Source organism: Camellia sinensis, chromosome 1 (assembly GCF_055761805.1).
Source record: "Camellia sinensis isolate YWXY chromosome 1, ASM5576180v1, whole genome shotgun sequence".
Classification (NCBI taxonomy): Eukaryota; Viridiplantae; Streptophyta; class Magnoliopsida; order Ericales; family Theaceae; genus Camellia; species Camellia sinensis.
The window spans coordinates 19,283,123-19,300,587 of NC_138961.1; positions in this window are offsets into that span (position 1 = coordinate 19,283,123).

A 17,465-nucleotide genomic window follows, 5' to 3' on the forward strand; every position below is an offset into this window, starting at 1 on the left:
GTAGGCTCCATGAATCCTGGTATAATGGTTAAATTTAGATTTTGAGCTTGAGAAAATATCAATTTTTAAAATTAATTGGGTTAATTATTATGGATATCATTAATTAATACTAAGATTGGATCTAAGTGAGACTAAATGTGACAACCTTCACATCTGATTAATGTTAAACTGTGACTGAGCATGATAAGTAACTGATAAGAATGATATCCTGAATCGATTGTATGAGTGTATTGTTTTGAATGCATTTCTATTTGTTTGATTTCTGAATGAATCTGTTCATGTTTTAATTTCAAACTGCAAATTGAAAGCCTTATCGGCGACCGAATCAGAAATTGATTAGTGTTTTATGCTAATTATAATTTATGTGATTTTATGGTAGATTTAATTTAAATCTGATTTGGAATGATTAAATTAGCATGGTTAATGTTAAATTACATCAACTTGAATTATTTGCATTTTTGCCACTAGTGGGCACTTTAGGCCATTAATTGATTTCATATCATTTTGTTGCACCATTCTCATCCATCTTCTTGCCAAAAACCGTGAGAGAGAGAGAGAGGTAGGAGAAACTTGATTTCATTTAAGAGTTGCTTGAGACTTAGAAGAAATTGAATGGGGAATTGCAAAATTAGACCTCCATACTTAGAATTCAAGACCTAGGTAAGGAAATCATCTTCTTAATTGTGAATTTAAGCTATTTCTTGCATGGTTCATGGAAAATTTAGAGTTTAAAGTCAAGAATTAATTTAAAGAGTTGAATTGTGAGCTAATTTATGCATGCATGTACATGTTCTAGCATTTTGAAGTTGTTCTTCATGAAATTCTTACATGCAAGTTCATATTTTGGTTGTAGTCCATGAATTCACCTTAATTTTGAGCTCAATCTTACATTTGATCATGATTTGGAGCATTGGAGTCCATTAGAACTCATGCATGTTATGTTCTTGCTTAGTTCATGAAAGTTTCTTTGAATTGTGTTCAATTGGCTTACCTTTGGGCTTGATTCTACAAAATTGATCTACAAAATATGTTGTAGTATGAGTTTTCAAGTGTTTTTCAGAAAATGGGCCCAAAAGGTTGAGTTTTGAAGTGTTGAATGCTTGGTTTGAGCTTGGGAGGCAAATCTGAAAATTCCAGATTTTGGCTTCCACGCTTGAGCGAAGGATTCCACGCTCGAGCGACCATATTTTGTTCAAAGCTCCGCTCGAGCGAAGGAATGCTGGCTCGAGCGTAGATTGCAAGCTCTCAGGTTCAATTAATGAATTTTTGTCCTATTTGTAAACTGTACTCGTGGCGTCCATAGCAACCTACTGTTACTGTTACTGCTACTGTTACAGAGATCTCTGTCGGCCCCAATGTTAGGACCACTACTGTTCACTGTTTGATGGCCATCAACTGACTGTTCGGTCTGTTAAGACCTACTGCACTACTTTGCTATTGGATGTACCACATATGACTTCATGTTTCCTAAATAACTGTTATGGCATGAAATATGAGCCACTGATTGAATAACGGATATAATTGACTGTTTTAATTACTGAAAGGACATTCATTCTTAACCATTTTATGCATATGTTATTCACTGGGCTTTAGCTCACTGTTTATATTTATATGTAGGTGTCCAAGCACCGGACCGATGCTAGGAGCGTCAGGTTAAGCTCCCATTTTGTCAAGCCAACCGTTGTGCCCCACCTCGAGGTTCCTAGTTCATTCAAACCAAGGCTGCTTTGGGATGTTCAGGACCACCATTTTGTCTCTGTTTCGTAATAAATGAATAAGTTTTGACTGTACGGTTATGTTGAAGGGACTTGGTCCCTAACCCAGATGTTATGTATATGTCTGATATGTATATATGTTTTGTTTATCAACGTGACTTGTGCATAAAGTCTTTTTGCATTCAGACTGTCACAGCTCATTGGACATCTTTTATTTTCTGTTTTGGCTTCCGCCAGCCCCTTTACTCTATATTACTGTCATTACTGTTAAGCAGGCCTTCGGTAATCACAGATTACTAGCCGGTTACGGTGCTAAACCCATAAGGGCGGGTTTGGGTCATCACAGAGTGGTATCAGAGCGATACCAAGCACGAGTTATACCGCACACACGTGTCCAAATGAGCTATAAAATGTCCTAGAAAAATGATTAGGGCATTGCATGAGCATGAGAAAGTGTGTGTGACTATGATATGTATATATGTGCTAATGTGCTAATATGCTTAAGTCAGCAACTTCTTATGTTTATTATTACCATATTGCCTATAGTGAAATGGACAATGCAAGAAATGCCGATGAATCTGAATCATCTAAGGCAAGAATAGCAAGGTTAGAAAGAACGGTTAAACTGTTGACCGAAGCTTTAAGACAACAACAAAACCAACAGCCCCTACCTCCTCCAGTACAGCCAGAACCAAATGTTAATGATGATATAATTGCTCAGACACAGAATTTTAGCAAAATGAAACCACCATCATTCCAAGGAGGCCTTGAACCATTAAAAGTCGAAGCATGGGTTCTTGAGACTGAGAAATTGTTCGAAGTGTTTCCGTGTTCTGAAGCACATAAGGCATTACTGGCTAACTTTACTCTACAAGAAGAGGCTAGATAGTGGTGGATGCTCGTCCGTGACACCAACAATGCTATGACTTGGGCTCAGTTTAAGGAGTCCTTCTTTGAAAAATACTTTCCCCAGTGTGTCCGAGACCGCAAAATGACTGAGTTTGAACAGTTGAAGCAAGGTACCATGTCAGTAGCTGAATATGAATCAAAATTCACTGAACTCGCCAGATATGCACCACACATGGTGGACACAGATTATAAAAAGGCCCAAAAGTTTGAAGGCGAGCTCAATGTAGAGATACTTGATCGAATCAATGTTTTGAAACTGCTTAAATATGTGGATGTTCTTGACCGAGCAATAATAGCTGAGTCGAAAATCGAAGCATTGAAACAGACTGAAACACTCGCGACCGAGTGGCGCGGTAAGAGACGGGGCTTTAAGTTTAAGAAAGGCCGAAATAACTCATCGAATAAGAAGCAGAATACAGGGTCAACGACCAGCTCTAGTCAGGGAAGCGGTCCCATACCACCCTGCTCTGAATGTGGAAAAAGGCATAAAGGGGTTTGTTACAAGATTTCTGGTGCTTGTTACAGGTGTGGCAAGGTGGGCCACATGGTCAAAGATTGCCCTTCCACTTCTGAAGGCAATAGTAAGGCTGCAGCTAGTGCCGCAGCATCAACTGCCCCACCAAAACCTAACCCCAAAGCTACTGGAAATGAGCCTTTAAGGCAAGGCCGGGTGTTTGCACTCGTGCCGGGAGATGTGCAGAATACCGAGACAGTTGTGTCAGATATACTCTCAATTTGTGCTCAAAATGCTTATATTCTGATTGATTTAGGGTCTACACATTCATTTGTCTCGCATGCTTTCTCACGAAAATTAAATAGACCACCAGAACCCATGAACTATTTGTTAGCTGTATCCTTACCCGTTGGGGGATCCATGACTTGTGCTTATATGTATCCTGCATGTGAGATTGTTGTCGGGGATGTGCATTTGTATATTGATTTACTGCCTTTGAACATTGATCATTTCAATGTAATTTTGGGAATGGACTGGTTAACAAAATATCATGCTACCATAAACTGTGTAACGAAACAAGTTGTTTTCCGTCCACTTGGATTGCCTGAATTTGTGTTTAACGAAATTGGTGTAGTACTTTCCCATATCTAATTTCGTCCATGAAAGCTTTTAAATTGATTAAAAAGGGGTGTAAGGGTATCTATGTTGCATATTGGCTGTACCTACTGATACTAAAGCTAATATGGACAGTATTTCTATAGTCAGAGAATTTCCAGATGTTTTTCCAGATGATTTGCTAGGGGATTTGATTGATAGGGAGATTGAGTTCACCATTGAAGTGTTACCGGGTACACGACTAGTTTCTAAAGCTCCTTACAGGATGGCACTTACTGAATTGAAAGAACTAAAAGTTCAGCTATAGGAATTGTTAGATAAGAAGTTCATCAGGCCCAGTACTTCGCCGTGGGACGCACCATTTTTATTTGTGAAAAAGAAAGACGGCTCACTAAGAATCTGCATTGACTACCGTGAACTGAACAAGGTAACAGTGAAAAACAAATATCCATTACCTCGTATTGATGATTTGTTTGACCAGTTACAGGGTGTCCAGGTTTTCTCCAAAATTGATCTTAGATCTGGATACCACTAGTTGAAAGTCAAACTAGGGGACATTGAAAAGACTGCCTTTCGAATGAGGTATGGACATTATGAATTTCTTGTTATGCCTTTCGGAGTTACTAATGCGCCTACTGCATTTATGGACCTTATGAATCGAATTTTTAAACTGTTCCTCGATTAATTTGTAGTTGTTTTCATAGATGATATTTTGATTTATTCCAAGAATAGGGAAGAACATGAACGTCATTTGAGAATTGCCTTGCAGACCTTAAGAGAACAGAAACTGTATGCTAAACTGACAAAGTTTGAATTTTGGCTTGATAATGTTATGTTTTTGGGACATGTAATTAGTAAGGATGGCATCTCAGTTGACCTACAGAAGATTGAAGCAGTAGTGAACTGGCCTAGACCGACTAATGTTACTGAAGTCCGAAGTTTCTTAGGCTTAGCCGGGTATTACAGAAGATTTGTGAAAGACTTCTCCAAAATAGCTCTACCATTGACTCAGTTGACTCAAAAGGGTATATCATTTGATTAGACCGATCAAAGGGAATCAGTTTTTCAAGAATTCAAGACTCGACTTGTGACTGTACCGATTCTTACCCTACCCTCAGGTACGGATGGATTTACTATTTTCAGTGATCCTTCTTATAAGGGTTTAGGATGTGTTTTAATGCAGAATGGTAAAGTTATTGCGTATGTTTCCCGACAACTGAGACCGCATGAAAAGAATTACCCTACTCATGATTTAGAACTTGCCGCAGTGGTTTTTCCATTGAAAATTTGGCGCCACTACCTTTATGGGGCTACATGTGAGATGTACACCGATCACAAGAGCTTAAAATATTTTTTTACACAGAAAGAGTTGAACATGAGGTAGCGGAGATGGTTAGAACTGATAAAACACTATGACTTGCAAATTTTGTACCATCTGGGAAAAGCCAACACCGTTGCTGATGCATTGAGTCGGAAATCAATTGGGAATTTAGCCTGTTTACTCACCAGACAGAAAGAATTGCTATGTGACCTTGAAAAATTTGAAGTTGAGATTGTTTTACGTGAACAAGGTGGAACATTGGCTGCTATTTCTGCTCAACCGGCACTTATTGAGGAGATTAAAGAGAAACAACACCAAGATGACTATCTAAAAAATATCATTGATGAACGGGAATCCAAACCAAGGCCGAACTTCAAATTTGAAAACAATGTGTTGAAATTTCAGGGAGGGTTGTGTGTACCGAATGATTCTGAACTGAAAAGAGGAATTTTGCAAGAAGGCCATAACTCAAAACTTTTCATCCATCCAGGAAATACAAAAATGTATTAAGACTTGAAACTGAATTTCTGGTGGCCGGGAATGAAGAAAGAAATTGCCGAGTTTGTATCGAAATGTCTACATTGCCAACAAGTCAAAGCCGAACATCAACGACCCGCAGACTTACTTCAGCCCTTACCAATACCAGAGTCGAAATGGGAACATATTACCAGGGATTTCATTGTTAGTTTACCTCGCTCTAGTAAAGGTATGGACTCAATTTGGGTTATTGTTGATAAATTGACTAAATCTGCTCACTTCTTACCTGTCAAAACAATCCATAATGCGGACAAATTGGCTACAATTTATATTGACGAGATTGTTAGATTGCATGGAGTGCCTGTATCTATTGTTTCTGACAGGGATTCGAAGTTCACATCGAGATTTTGGTAAAGTCTGCAAACTGCATGGAGTACTGAACTGAGACTGAGTAGTGCATACCATCCTCAAACAGATGGCCAGTCAGAAAGGACCATCCAGACTCTAGAGGATCTACTGCGTATGTGTGTTCTTGATTTCCAAGGAAATTGGGAAAGCCATTTACCATTAGCTGAATTTGCCTACAACAACAGCTTTCACTTGAGCATTGGTATGGTGCCTTTCGAGGCTTTATATGGCAGAAAATGTCAATCTCCTATCTGCTGGGCAGAAATTGGAGATGGACCTTTGCTTAGGCCCGAGATTGTACATGAAACCACGAAAAAGGTGAAACTAATTCAACAGAGATTGAAAGCTGCACAAAGCCGATAGAAAAATTATGTGGATGTCCGAACGCGAGACAGGGAATATGAAGTAGGTGATCATGTTTTTGTTAAGGTGACACCAATGAAAGGGTAGACTCGCTTCGGAGTCAAGGGTAAGCTAGCACCGAGGTATGTTGGGCCGTATGAGATCATTGAAAAGATTAATCCGGTGGCGTATCAAGTAGCGCTTCCTCCTGAAATAGAGCATATATATAATGTCTTCCATATTTCAATGTTGAGGGATTATCTTCGGGATCCATTCCATGTTATTGAGCCTACTCGTGTAGTGCTAAGTGATGACTACACTTATGAAGAACGGCCTATTCAGATTGTAAACCGACGGATCAAGAAGTTGAGGAACAAAGAAATTCCGTTAGTGAAAGTGGATTGGCAAAATCATGGTGGCGTTTATGCCACTTGGGAAAGGGAAGACGATATAATGAAACGGTATCCTGAACTGTTCTTCCTAGACCCAGTATTCTTCTAAAATGAAGGTAATCCGAGTTTGGAGGACCAAACTCTTTTTAAGGAAGGAAGACTGTGACAACCCTCACCTCTGATTAATGTTAAACTGTGACTGAGCATGATAAGTAACTGATAAGAATGATATCCTGAATCGATTGTATAAGTGTATTGTTTTGAATGCATTTGTATCTGTTTGAATTCTAAATGAATCTGTTCATGTTTTAATTTCGAATTGCAAATTGAAAGCCTTATCAGCGACCGAATCAAAAATTGATTAATGTTTTATGCTAGTTAGAATTTATGTGATTTTATGGTAGATTTAATTTAAATTTAATTTGGAATGATTAAATTAGCATGGTTAATGTTAAATTACATCAACTTGAATTATTTGCATTTTTGCCACTAGTGGGCACTTTAGGCCATTAATTGATTTTATATCATTTTGTTGCACCATTCTCATCCATCATCTTGCCAAAAACCGTGAGAGAGAGGGAGGTAGGAGAAACTTGATTTCATTTGAGAGTTGCTTGAGACTTAGAAGAAATTAAATGGGGAATTGCAAAATTAGACCTTCATACTTGGAATTCAAGACCTAGGTAAGGAAATCATCTTCTTAATTGTGAATTTAAGCTATTTCTTGCATGGTTCATGGAAAATTTAGAGTTTAAAGTCAAGAATTAATTTAAAGAGTTGAATTGTGAGCTAATTCATGCATGCATGTACATGTTCTAGCATTTTGAAGTTGTTCTTCATGAAATTCTTACATGCAAGTTCATATTTTGGTTGTAGTCCATGAATTCACCTTGATTTTGAGCTCAATCTTACATTTGATCATGATTTGGAGCATTGGAGTCCATTAGAACTCATGCATGTTATGTTCTTGCTTAGTTTATGAAAGTTTCTTTGAATTGTGTTCAATTGGCTTACCTTTGGGCTTGATTCTACAAAATTGATCTACAAAATATGTTATAGTATGAATTTTCAAGTGTTTTCCAGAAAATGGGCCCAAAAGGTTGAGTTTTGAAGTGTTGAATGCTTGGTTTGAGCTTAGGAGGCAAATTTGAAAATTCCAGATTTTGGCTTCCACGCTCGAGCGACCATATTTTGTTCAGAGCTCCGCTCGAGCGAAGAAATGCCGGCTCGAGCATAGATTGCAAGCTCTCAGGTTTTCTGCGTGTACAGACGCACGCTCGAGCGAAGGAACCTACGCTCGAGCAAGGATTGTGTCTCACGCTCGAGCGAACGTCGAGCGGAGATTTTCAACATCCAGCACTTTTTGCATTTTTACAGATTGCTCGAGCGAGGAAGTCCACGCTCGAGCGACCCCTCTATTTTGGCACGCTCGAGTGAGACCCCTGTTCTAGCAAAAATTTGAAAAGTGTTTAAAGTGCATTTTGGCATCCTCATTCCATCCTAGGCATTCCTAGGCCAAGTTTAAGGCATCTTAATGAGGATAATGTTATAGAACCACACCATGTATGGTTAGGGGCTAAGTTATTGATCTCGAGTGTGCGTTCGTTCTGTTACTCTGTCGGGTTGGCATCCGAGAACGCTCGTTAGCTTGTCTATAGCCCAGTGCTCTGTGAGTAACAATGTTGTAAAGATATATTCAATTATGATTATTTTTTGAATGATCAGCTGTACTGCTTACTGAAATGTTAGTATTCAATGAATGAATGTCTGTCCTATTTGTAAACTGTACTCGTGGCGTCCATAGCAACCTACTGTTACTGTCATTGCTACTGTTACAGAGATCTTTGTCGGCCCCAATGTTGGTACCACTACTGTTCACTGTTTGATGGCCATCAACAAACTGTTCGGTCTGTTAAGACCTACTGTACTGCTTTGCTATTGGATGTACCACATATGACTTCATGTTTCATAAATGACTGTTATGGCATGAAATATGAGCCACTGATTGAATAACTAATATAATTGACTGTTTTAATTATTGAAAGGACATTCATTCTTAATCATTTTACGCATATGTTATTCACTGGGCTTTAGCTCACTGCTTATATTTATATGTAAGTGTCCAGGCACCGGACCGATGCTAGGAGCGTCAGGTTAAGCTCCCGTTTTGTCAAGCCAACCGTTGTGCCCCACCTCGAGGTTCCTAGTTCATTCAAGCCAAGGCTGCTTGGGGGTGTTCAGGACCACCCTTTTGTCTCTGTTTCGTAATAAATGAATAAGTTTTGACTATACGGTTATGTTGAAGGGACTTGGTCCCTAACCTGGATGTTATGTATATGTCTGATATGTATATATGTTTTGTTTATCAACGTGACTTGTGCAAAAAGTGTTTTTGCATTCAGACTGTCACAGCTCATTGGACATCTTTTATTTTCTGTTTTGGCTTCTGCCAGCCCCTTTACTCTGTATTACTGCCATTACTGTTAAGCAGGCCTTCGATAATCACGGATTACTAGCCGATTACGGTGCTAAACCCATAGGGGCAAGTTTGGGTCGTGACACTAAAAAAGGAAACAAAGAGCATGAATAATGTATGCGATAACATTCTAACCAATCAATCAATCAAGAAGATCATCATCAAGGTTAATTGGAGTTTATGATTTGCTTCTTGTTGTTTTTTGATTTGCTAGGTTGGAGTGGAGTGTTGTTTCCTTGTCAACACATTGTTTTTTACTATGACTTTTGTTTTTTGGATAGTGTTTCAGGCCGTCCATCTCGCTTCCTAGCAGAAACTCTTGTAATTGGTCTTCCTTTTGATTTTATCTATCTTTATTTGCTGATAAAAAAAAAAAGAAAAAAAAAAGAGTTAACTACTACTTAATCATAATCATCAACCCTAAATTTATCAACAACAGAAGATAGAATTAATTAACATATAGTTTTCAAAAAGGAAATTACTATTATTATTATTATGCTTGTAATCCAAGAGAGCTTATTACTCAAGACACAAATTCATCCTAGTTGGTAAGAGAGTATACTCATCTCCTTATTGGTCAGGGTTCGAATCCCCTACTACTTAAGTAGAAGTCCGACGGTTAAGGTGGATTAGCTAGCTTCTCCCAATTTGGTTTGTAAGGGTAGATCCTAAAGGTCCTGCCTGGGTATTCTGGGTATCAAAAAAAAATAATTCATCTATAACCAAAACACAAGTCATAGGCCTAAAGGTGCAGAGCAGAACAAAGACTACGTCCTATGTGCGATCAAAATGAAGGAACAGTGTCGCAGGGTAGAAATTATGCAACAAGAGCTACCGGTTGATGATTCCTCGGACATTGATTATTACTCAAGATTTATACAAAGATATTCCACCTCTAGAACGGGACAATGTACTCGTGTTGTGCCTTCGAATTCTGTTTAAAAAATAGGTTCTTAAATAATTGTATCATTGTCGTAGCATGTACCAAGATATTGTCCGCTTTATACCACAGGGCACACACAGTTTTATTCTTCCTTCACTAGAAAAGGGTATGACACACTTATAAGGTGGGTCAAGAGTTCTTAGCGGACCGACGTGGGACGGATTCAGATCGCCACATTAGTCCCCCAAGGTCCACGTGGTAGACGTACAAGGTGCGCACGATTTTATTCTTCCTTCATTAGAAATGGCCTTTTGGAGGTTTATAGGGGACCGATGTGGGATGGATTCAGACCCCCCACACATTAGCCCCCCAAGTAACCTTCATTAGAAATGGCCTTTTGGAGGCTTATAGGGGATCGATGTGGGACGGATTCGGACCCCCCACATTAGCCCCCCAAGTAACGCATCAAGATATTGTCTGCTTTGTACCACAGGACACGAATGGTTTTAAAAGAATTGAATAATCACTCAATTATAATATCTATTTTCACGTTTCATTCATAAAAAATCAATAAAAAATATTTTACAAATAAAATCGTCATTCACTAGTGTGAGATAGAGAGACTAATGGATGACCATTCAATTCATGTTCATTCCGATGAACCAAATGCTACATGGTAGTATTAGTAGTTTAAAATAAAGTTTTATCCAAGAAATTTTAAAAACAATTGAAGTGGTGAATTATTTAAAAGTAATGAATAATTGTTTGTCAAATTTATAGAGCGATTATAAAATATTGTACACTACACAAGTTACATTGTCTTGTGAGAAATAATTTTTTTTTAAACTAAAACTGATTAAATTTTATATTCAATCAATTACATCAAAAAAATTGAATAAATTAATAATTTTATCCATCGAAAATGTCCAAAATTTATGATTTATATCAAATTAAAAAATCAATTGAGATTACTTAAGAAATATAATATCATAATTATTGTAAAAAATAAATTATAATTGATTCACTTACTAATATAATATATAAACAACAACAACAACAACAAAAAGATAACCCTTACTATTTTTTCAATTAAACTTAAAATTCCTCAAGAAATAAAATATTATAATTATTGTAAAAAAATAAATTATAATCAATTCATCTACTAATACAATATTTTTAAATTGGATTTATTACCTAGTATTTTATGGAGTAATGCTAGACACACATTTCAGACCCAATGATATGACACTCTATTAAAATATCTAAATCAACTCTCTGTCTTTTTTAATTGTCTAAGTCAACCCTCTATTTTATTAATTTTTTAATTATCAATTAATCATCTTGTTTTATCCATCATTCGTTTTAAAAAATGTATTTGTATATCATTTTTCTATTTTATAAGGGTAAAAATGTAAGCTTATATACATACAAAACCATAGCAAAAATAAATAACACACACTAAGACTCTGTCTAGAATGTGAATCCGACATTGAGCAGTCTGCTACGGTTATGAAAGCACTAGAACCTAATACTATTATGAAAGCTTTAGAATCTAAATCATCTACTGCTTGCATGGTCGACTCAGATGCTTTGGAAAGATAAAAAGTGTTGGATATCAACCCATTGCCACTTTGGGAAGATAATGGTGGGGGTGGCTCACCAACTTCAACCCACTAAGATGATGGAGGTGGCTCCTATCCACAAGCTAATGGCAGGGGGTAGGTGGTGACCAATCACATCCTCCCTCAATTATGTTTAAATTGCGGTGAGGATGCGCGGTTAAAATGTGAGAAAGAGAGAGAGAGAGCAAACAAAGAAAGAGTGAGAGATATGAGGTAGAGAGACCGTCTCTCTCGGTGTGAGCGAAGAAGACGAGTGAGTGGGTGAGTGAGGAGAATGTGAGCTCCTCATCTATTGTAATCTTTCCATTGTTATAGTGATAATCGGTTTCTCTCCCGTGGACGTAGGCATTGAGGCCGAACCACGTTAAATATGGTGTCTCCTTGAGTGTGGGTGTGTTTTACTGCTTGGTATATTTTTTGCAAGGTATTGGACGGGATTCCCGATCCCAACAAGTGGTATCAGAGCCTCGTTGGTGGCCTTTCGAAACAAAAACATAGTGTTTTTCAAAATTGCCCAAAAATCAAATTGCTCGAAATCAGGTTTTGAGCATACCAGGAGCAAAGTCTCGACGAGAAGATCCATAAATGCAAAGCAGAGCCCCATAGAAGCCCACACGCGCCCTCACCCACCGCCTAAAAAGGCGCGTGAGACTCACGCGCCGGCACGCGCCCCACGTGCCGTCGAAGGAACAAGACGAGTGAGAAGGCACGTGGGTCTGACGTCAGCGTGGCATCACGTGCCGCTGACCAGCCGTTGACCGAGTCAAGGCGAGCCGCCGTTGACTGGAGCCGCTGACCGAGCCGAGCTGCGCCGCTGACCAAGCCGATAACGTCAGCACACCAAGGGTTAATCCAGTGCTTCGCGGCTAAGGTATAGCCGCAGAAGGAGTGATCCAGTGCTACGTGGCTAAGGTGCAGCCGCAAATCTGAGGCGTCCAAACTGTTTTGGCTTGATCTGAGCCATTCGGAGTCCATTTTTGACAATCCAATAGTGCGTTCCAACTATTTGGACTATTTCGGACATATTCATATGGTCAGATTTTGGAATCGGAGTTTTTGTAAAAGGAAAGAAGATTAAAGTGGCAGACGGCGTCAAGTGCAGTGAATGAAATATTCTGTTAGAACCCAGAATATTCCCCGAACTTCTGAAAATTGCAATTTGGCCCAGAATTTTTAGACAATTGTGGTGTGGCCCAGCTTTTGGGAAAATTTTTCAGTGAGGTTCCCGGAAGTGCAGCGAAGGTTGGTCCTAGCTAAACAGACCGTTCCCGACGTAATCGCGAGGTCAAAATAGTGAAATTCTGAACGATTTTGAAAGATTATGAAAACATGGGAGTTTGTCATCTTCAATAGTCAAAGGAAGGTTGTCAGATATTGTGGAACGCTGCGAATTCACTGAAGAGGTTAAGATAGGCAGATTCTAACCAGATTGGACAACCAGATACATATCGAGATAGATCATTGGAGACTAAAGAAGATCAGGCTTGATCAAATGAAAAATCAAGGGAGATCAAGATTGGTTAGAGGCGATTAGAGGATTGCATAGATAATTATCTCCGAAGTTGATCAGAAGATTTGGTTCAATCAAAAGTCCATTTATTGACGGACAGATGATTTGGCAACCAGTACAGGCTCAGGGAAATGTTGTGGCTATTGGATCTACTGCATACGAGTAGGTACTGGTGGTATGTGAACGTATAGTATAATAGTTGCAGAGGAGCATACTAAGCGCAGAAGCACAAATGCAGACGTGCAGCAGTACAAGGGTATGCTAGAGTGTCGTACAGAGGCGCGAGAAGAGTATGTAGAAACGGGTTATTGAAAGTTCACAGGAACTTCCAGGCAAAGAAATTTAGATGGATAAAATGCAAGAGTGCGCACCAGGGTGTGGCAAGTCTTTTTCTCTATGGTGGTTTCTTTAGTTTTGTGGCAACGAAGGATAGAATTGATGCAAATCTCTCAAGTGAGCTCGACGCAGCGAGACCAGAAGCCATGGGTGCGAGCACTATGCAAGGAATTGCATAGCTGACGATGCTTTGACAAATAAAGCTACTGTCAACCATCAATCTACTGAACAACAAATCAGGGATTGCAAAGGCACAAACAACGAGTGCATGTGGAAATGCTAGGAGGTTGTTCAAAAGTGTAGAGGGCAAATGCTGATAGTTCAGAGGAAAAGCTCCGAGCAAAGAAAATCGAGGATGTTGATAAAACAAACGATGAGTTTTCTGTTGCTCTAATAACTGGTTGTGCGAGGTGATGCCTGTCAGTCAAGGGCAACCTTGGTAGGGGGTGCAAGATATCCAATTAAGGGGTGCCAAATACCTTGGTTGTGCAACTTTAAGCATAACAAGTGAAAACATCCGAGACAGGAAGCATGGGAGAGATCTGTGGGAGATAAGAGCATAGGCTCTCTCCAAATCAGAGAGTGGTGTGAGTTGAGTTGAAGATGTGGGATTCCCTTCTCCTTTTGTATCTCTAGTGTCTTATCTCTAGCTTTAGGGGATGCAAACGTCTCTGTGAGGAGATACAGACTATACTGAAATTTGAGCTTGACAAGATTAACAGCAGTGGGTGCTATTGTGGATCACCTCACATGGGTTGATGGGGTGATTTGTTGGATATCAACCCATTGCCACTATGGGAAGATAATGGTGAGGGTGGCTCACCAACTCCAACCCACTAAGATGGCGAGGGTGGGTCCTACCCACAAGCTAATGGAAGGGGGTAAGTGGTGACCAATCACATCCTCCGTCAATTATGTATAAATTGAGGTAAGGAGGAGGGGTTGAAATGAGAGAGAGAGAGAGCAAACAAAGAAAGATTGAGAGATGTGAGGCAGAGAGATCGTCTCTCTCGGTGTGAGCGAGGGAGACGGGTGAGTAGGTGAGTGAGGATAGTGTGAGCTCCTCCTCTATTTTAATCTTTCTGTAATCTCTCCATTGTTATAGTGATAACTGGTTCCTCTCCCGTGGACGTAGGCATTGAGGCCGAACCACGTTAAATATGGTGTCTCCTTGAGTGTGGATGTGTTTTACTGCTTGGTATATTTTCTGCAAGGTCTTGGGTGGGATCCCCGATCCCAAAAAAAAGTAGTTACAAGAAAATACAAAACAAGAGTTCTAACCATGGCAGCTACAAGAGGGGTCTAAGATGAACATTTGATTGATGATGAATTGGATTTCATTTTGGCAATATAATATCTTATGAAAATGTACAAGACTCCACAATCCTATGATTGATGATGAATTGGATTTCATTTTGGCAATATAATATCTTCTAAAAATGTACAAGACTCCACAATCCCATTAGCCGACGGATTACCTACACCACTAATGCCAAGCCATCTACAACTCCCCATGCCGCTGCCTACACCAATGTGTGATCACAATTATTTGGGAGATGTTTTATGCTTAATCTTGAACATAGTTATGCCAGAACCAAAACGTTAATCATCTATTTCGATCGAAAATCACATCATAGAGTTAAATTTCTCTTTAAGTAGATGATTAGCATTCTATAAACACCCCATTTTTGACCGACCTTAAGACTCAGACGTCATCGATTGAGCGCTCGGTGATTGCGCATGTTGTGCTCGTTCTGAGGTTACGGAGTATCGGCTGCGAGCCTTGCCTCCGGACTTTGGGACTCTTTTGTGCTTTGCCTCGGTTTGCGAACCAGGACTTATTATCTTTTTCCGAAGGGAGGGAGAGGTCTCATAGACCATCTCTCAGTGGCTGTAGGCTACTTTTCGTGGTCGTGGACCATTGTTCCCATTTGGAGACCAGTTTTTGATTTTCGAAGCCGTCGGCCGTGCGCCTCGGTTCGGGATCGCTTAACTTTCTCCGTTTGCTCCGATTTTTGGCACACACCTTGTTTCCTCTCTCTAGAGGGACACTGTGGCCCGGGAGACCACTTTCGTGGTCGCATGTCACTTTCGATGCTTAACAATCAATGTTCGAGGCACCCGGCTGCGCGTTTTGGCCCCCGAACCCTCGTTTTGCATCCGTCTTGGTTCATTTTTGGCATGGACCTTGTTTTCATTGTTTGGAAGGTGGTACAAGGGTGGGAGACCACCTTTTCTCCTTGGAGACCACTTTTTCCCGGCCAGTCAATTTTCTTGTCAGGTAGCTGGTATCCCTCACTTTTGGGCCACAATTGCTGGTCTCCTACCACACCACTAGCTTGCATTCAATTGGGAGACCACCAATTAGGGCTGCCGACCACCTTTCTTCAACTTGGACCTTTTGAACTGGTCGGCCGACCATGGGGAGTGGTCGGCCGACCACCTGAACTGGTCAGCTAGCTTTCCTCAGTCTTGTCTCTGTGAGTTGTTACCAGCTGTGCCAGCTAGAAGCCACAGATTGCATCCTCCATACACGTGTATGGAGGATGTTTAACCTTGGTTTTAAGATTCTTGAAGCAGCTTTGGACCCTCTTGTCTATAAAGGAAGAGCTCCCTTTTCTTGTGGAGGGTTCAGAAATTGTTGGAAGGCATACATAGATATATCTCTCTCTATCTCTATATTTTGGGTTCAAAGTCCATAGTTCTTGACCCCTTTTGCACACCACCTCACAACCACACACTTCCACCATCAACCTAAGCACCTTGGACCTTGTTTTCAGAGGTTGAAGGTTTACTTTTTTTGGTCCAGAAGCTACTGGAGTTCTTGGCTACAAGGGTAACACCCTATTCCCCCTTTTTGTCTTTATTTTGCTTCATATCTTAACTCTATTTGAAATCATATTTGGGCATTGTCATAAACTAAAAAAATTCTTATTTTGAGGTCCTTAACATGTTTGTTTAAGATCATTTTTCTGTTGGGGGTCATCTACCCCCTTGCATGCTTCATTTCATCTTGTTTTGAGCCATGCATTAAGGCCTTTGTTTTGATCTTTGTTTGGCCTTTTGACCACTGAAATCTAGCAGATTTTCAGTGGTTATTATGTTGTTTTGAGCACCAAAATCAAAGAGGGGTGACCCTCTCACCCCTTGTCTTGTTTACTAGCATATTTGGCCTAATAAAGGAGCCCTTATTTGCATGCTTTCAAGCCATGTATCAGGCCATTTTTGGTGGGTTTTAGGACCTGAATAGGCTCTGTCTAGAGCCTATTTTTCCATTTTGGGTGTCCATCTTGCATGTGTAAAACAACCCTCTTTATAGCCTATCAAAGGAGCCTATCATTTTTGCATGCATAGACCATGTTTTAGTGGGTTTTTGGGCTTTATTTGGCATGTCATACCTCTGAATTTTGCTGGTTTGGTGGCCTCTTGAATGCTTCATATACTTGTAGTGTAAACCCTCTTCACTAGCTTGTGTTGCATGTTATTTTGGCCTTTGATCCTAGCACTTTTTGGCCATGCCTTAAACTGATTTTGTGCATGTTTTGGACTGCCGTTGCTCTGTTTTTTATGCCTCATAGTCGAATGATGCTTGCTATGCATAGTTGTAGTTCAATACCCTTGCCTAGCTTTGAGTTTTGGAGCCTATTGCATGCTTATGTTGAGGTGTTTCCATGTTTTGGGGCCATTGTGCATCATATTTCAGAGCTTACACGTATGTCATATTCCCATATTTTCCACTCTTTAAATGCGTTTGAGAGGCGTGCTTGTATGCCTCGTTTTTGGGCATGTTTGCATGAGTGTTCCTGCCTTTAATTTCATCATGTTTGGCCACTGATTTGGGTGTGGCTGAGGCCCATTCATTTTAGTTTAAGTCCATCTTGCATTACGTATGCCATGTCCATGTTGTCACATGTTTGATCGTCGCATTGTGTATGCCTTGATTATGCATTTGTGTATGTCCATCGTCATATGTGCATTGTGTATGCCATATAGTGTCATGTGCAT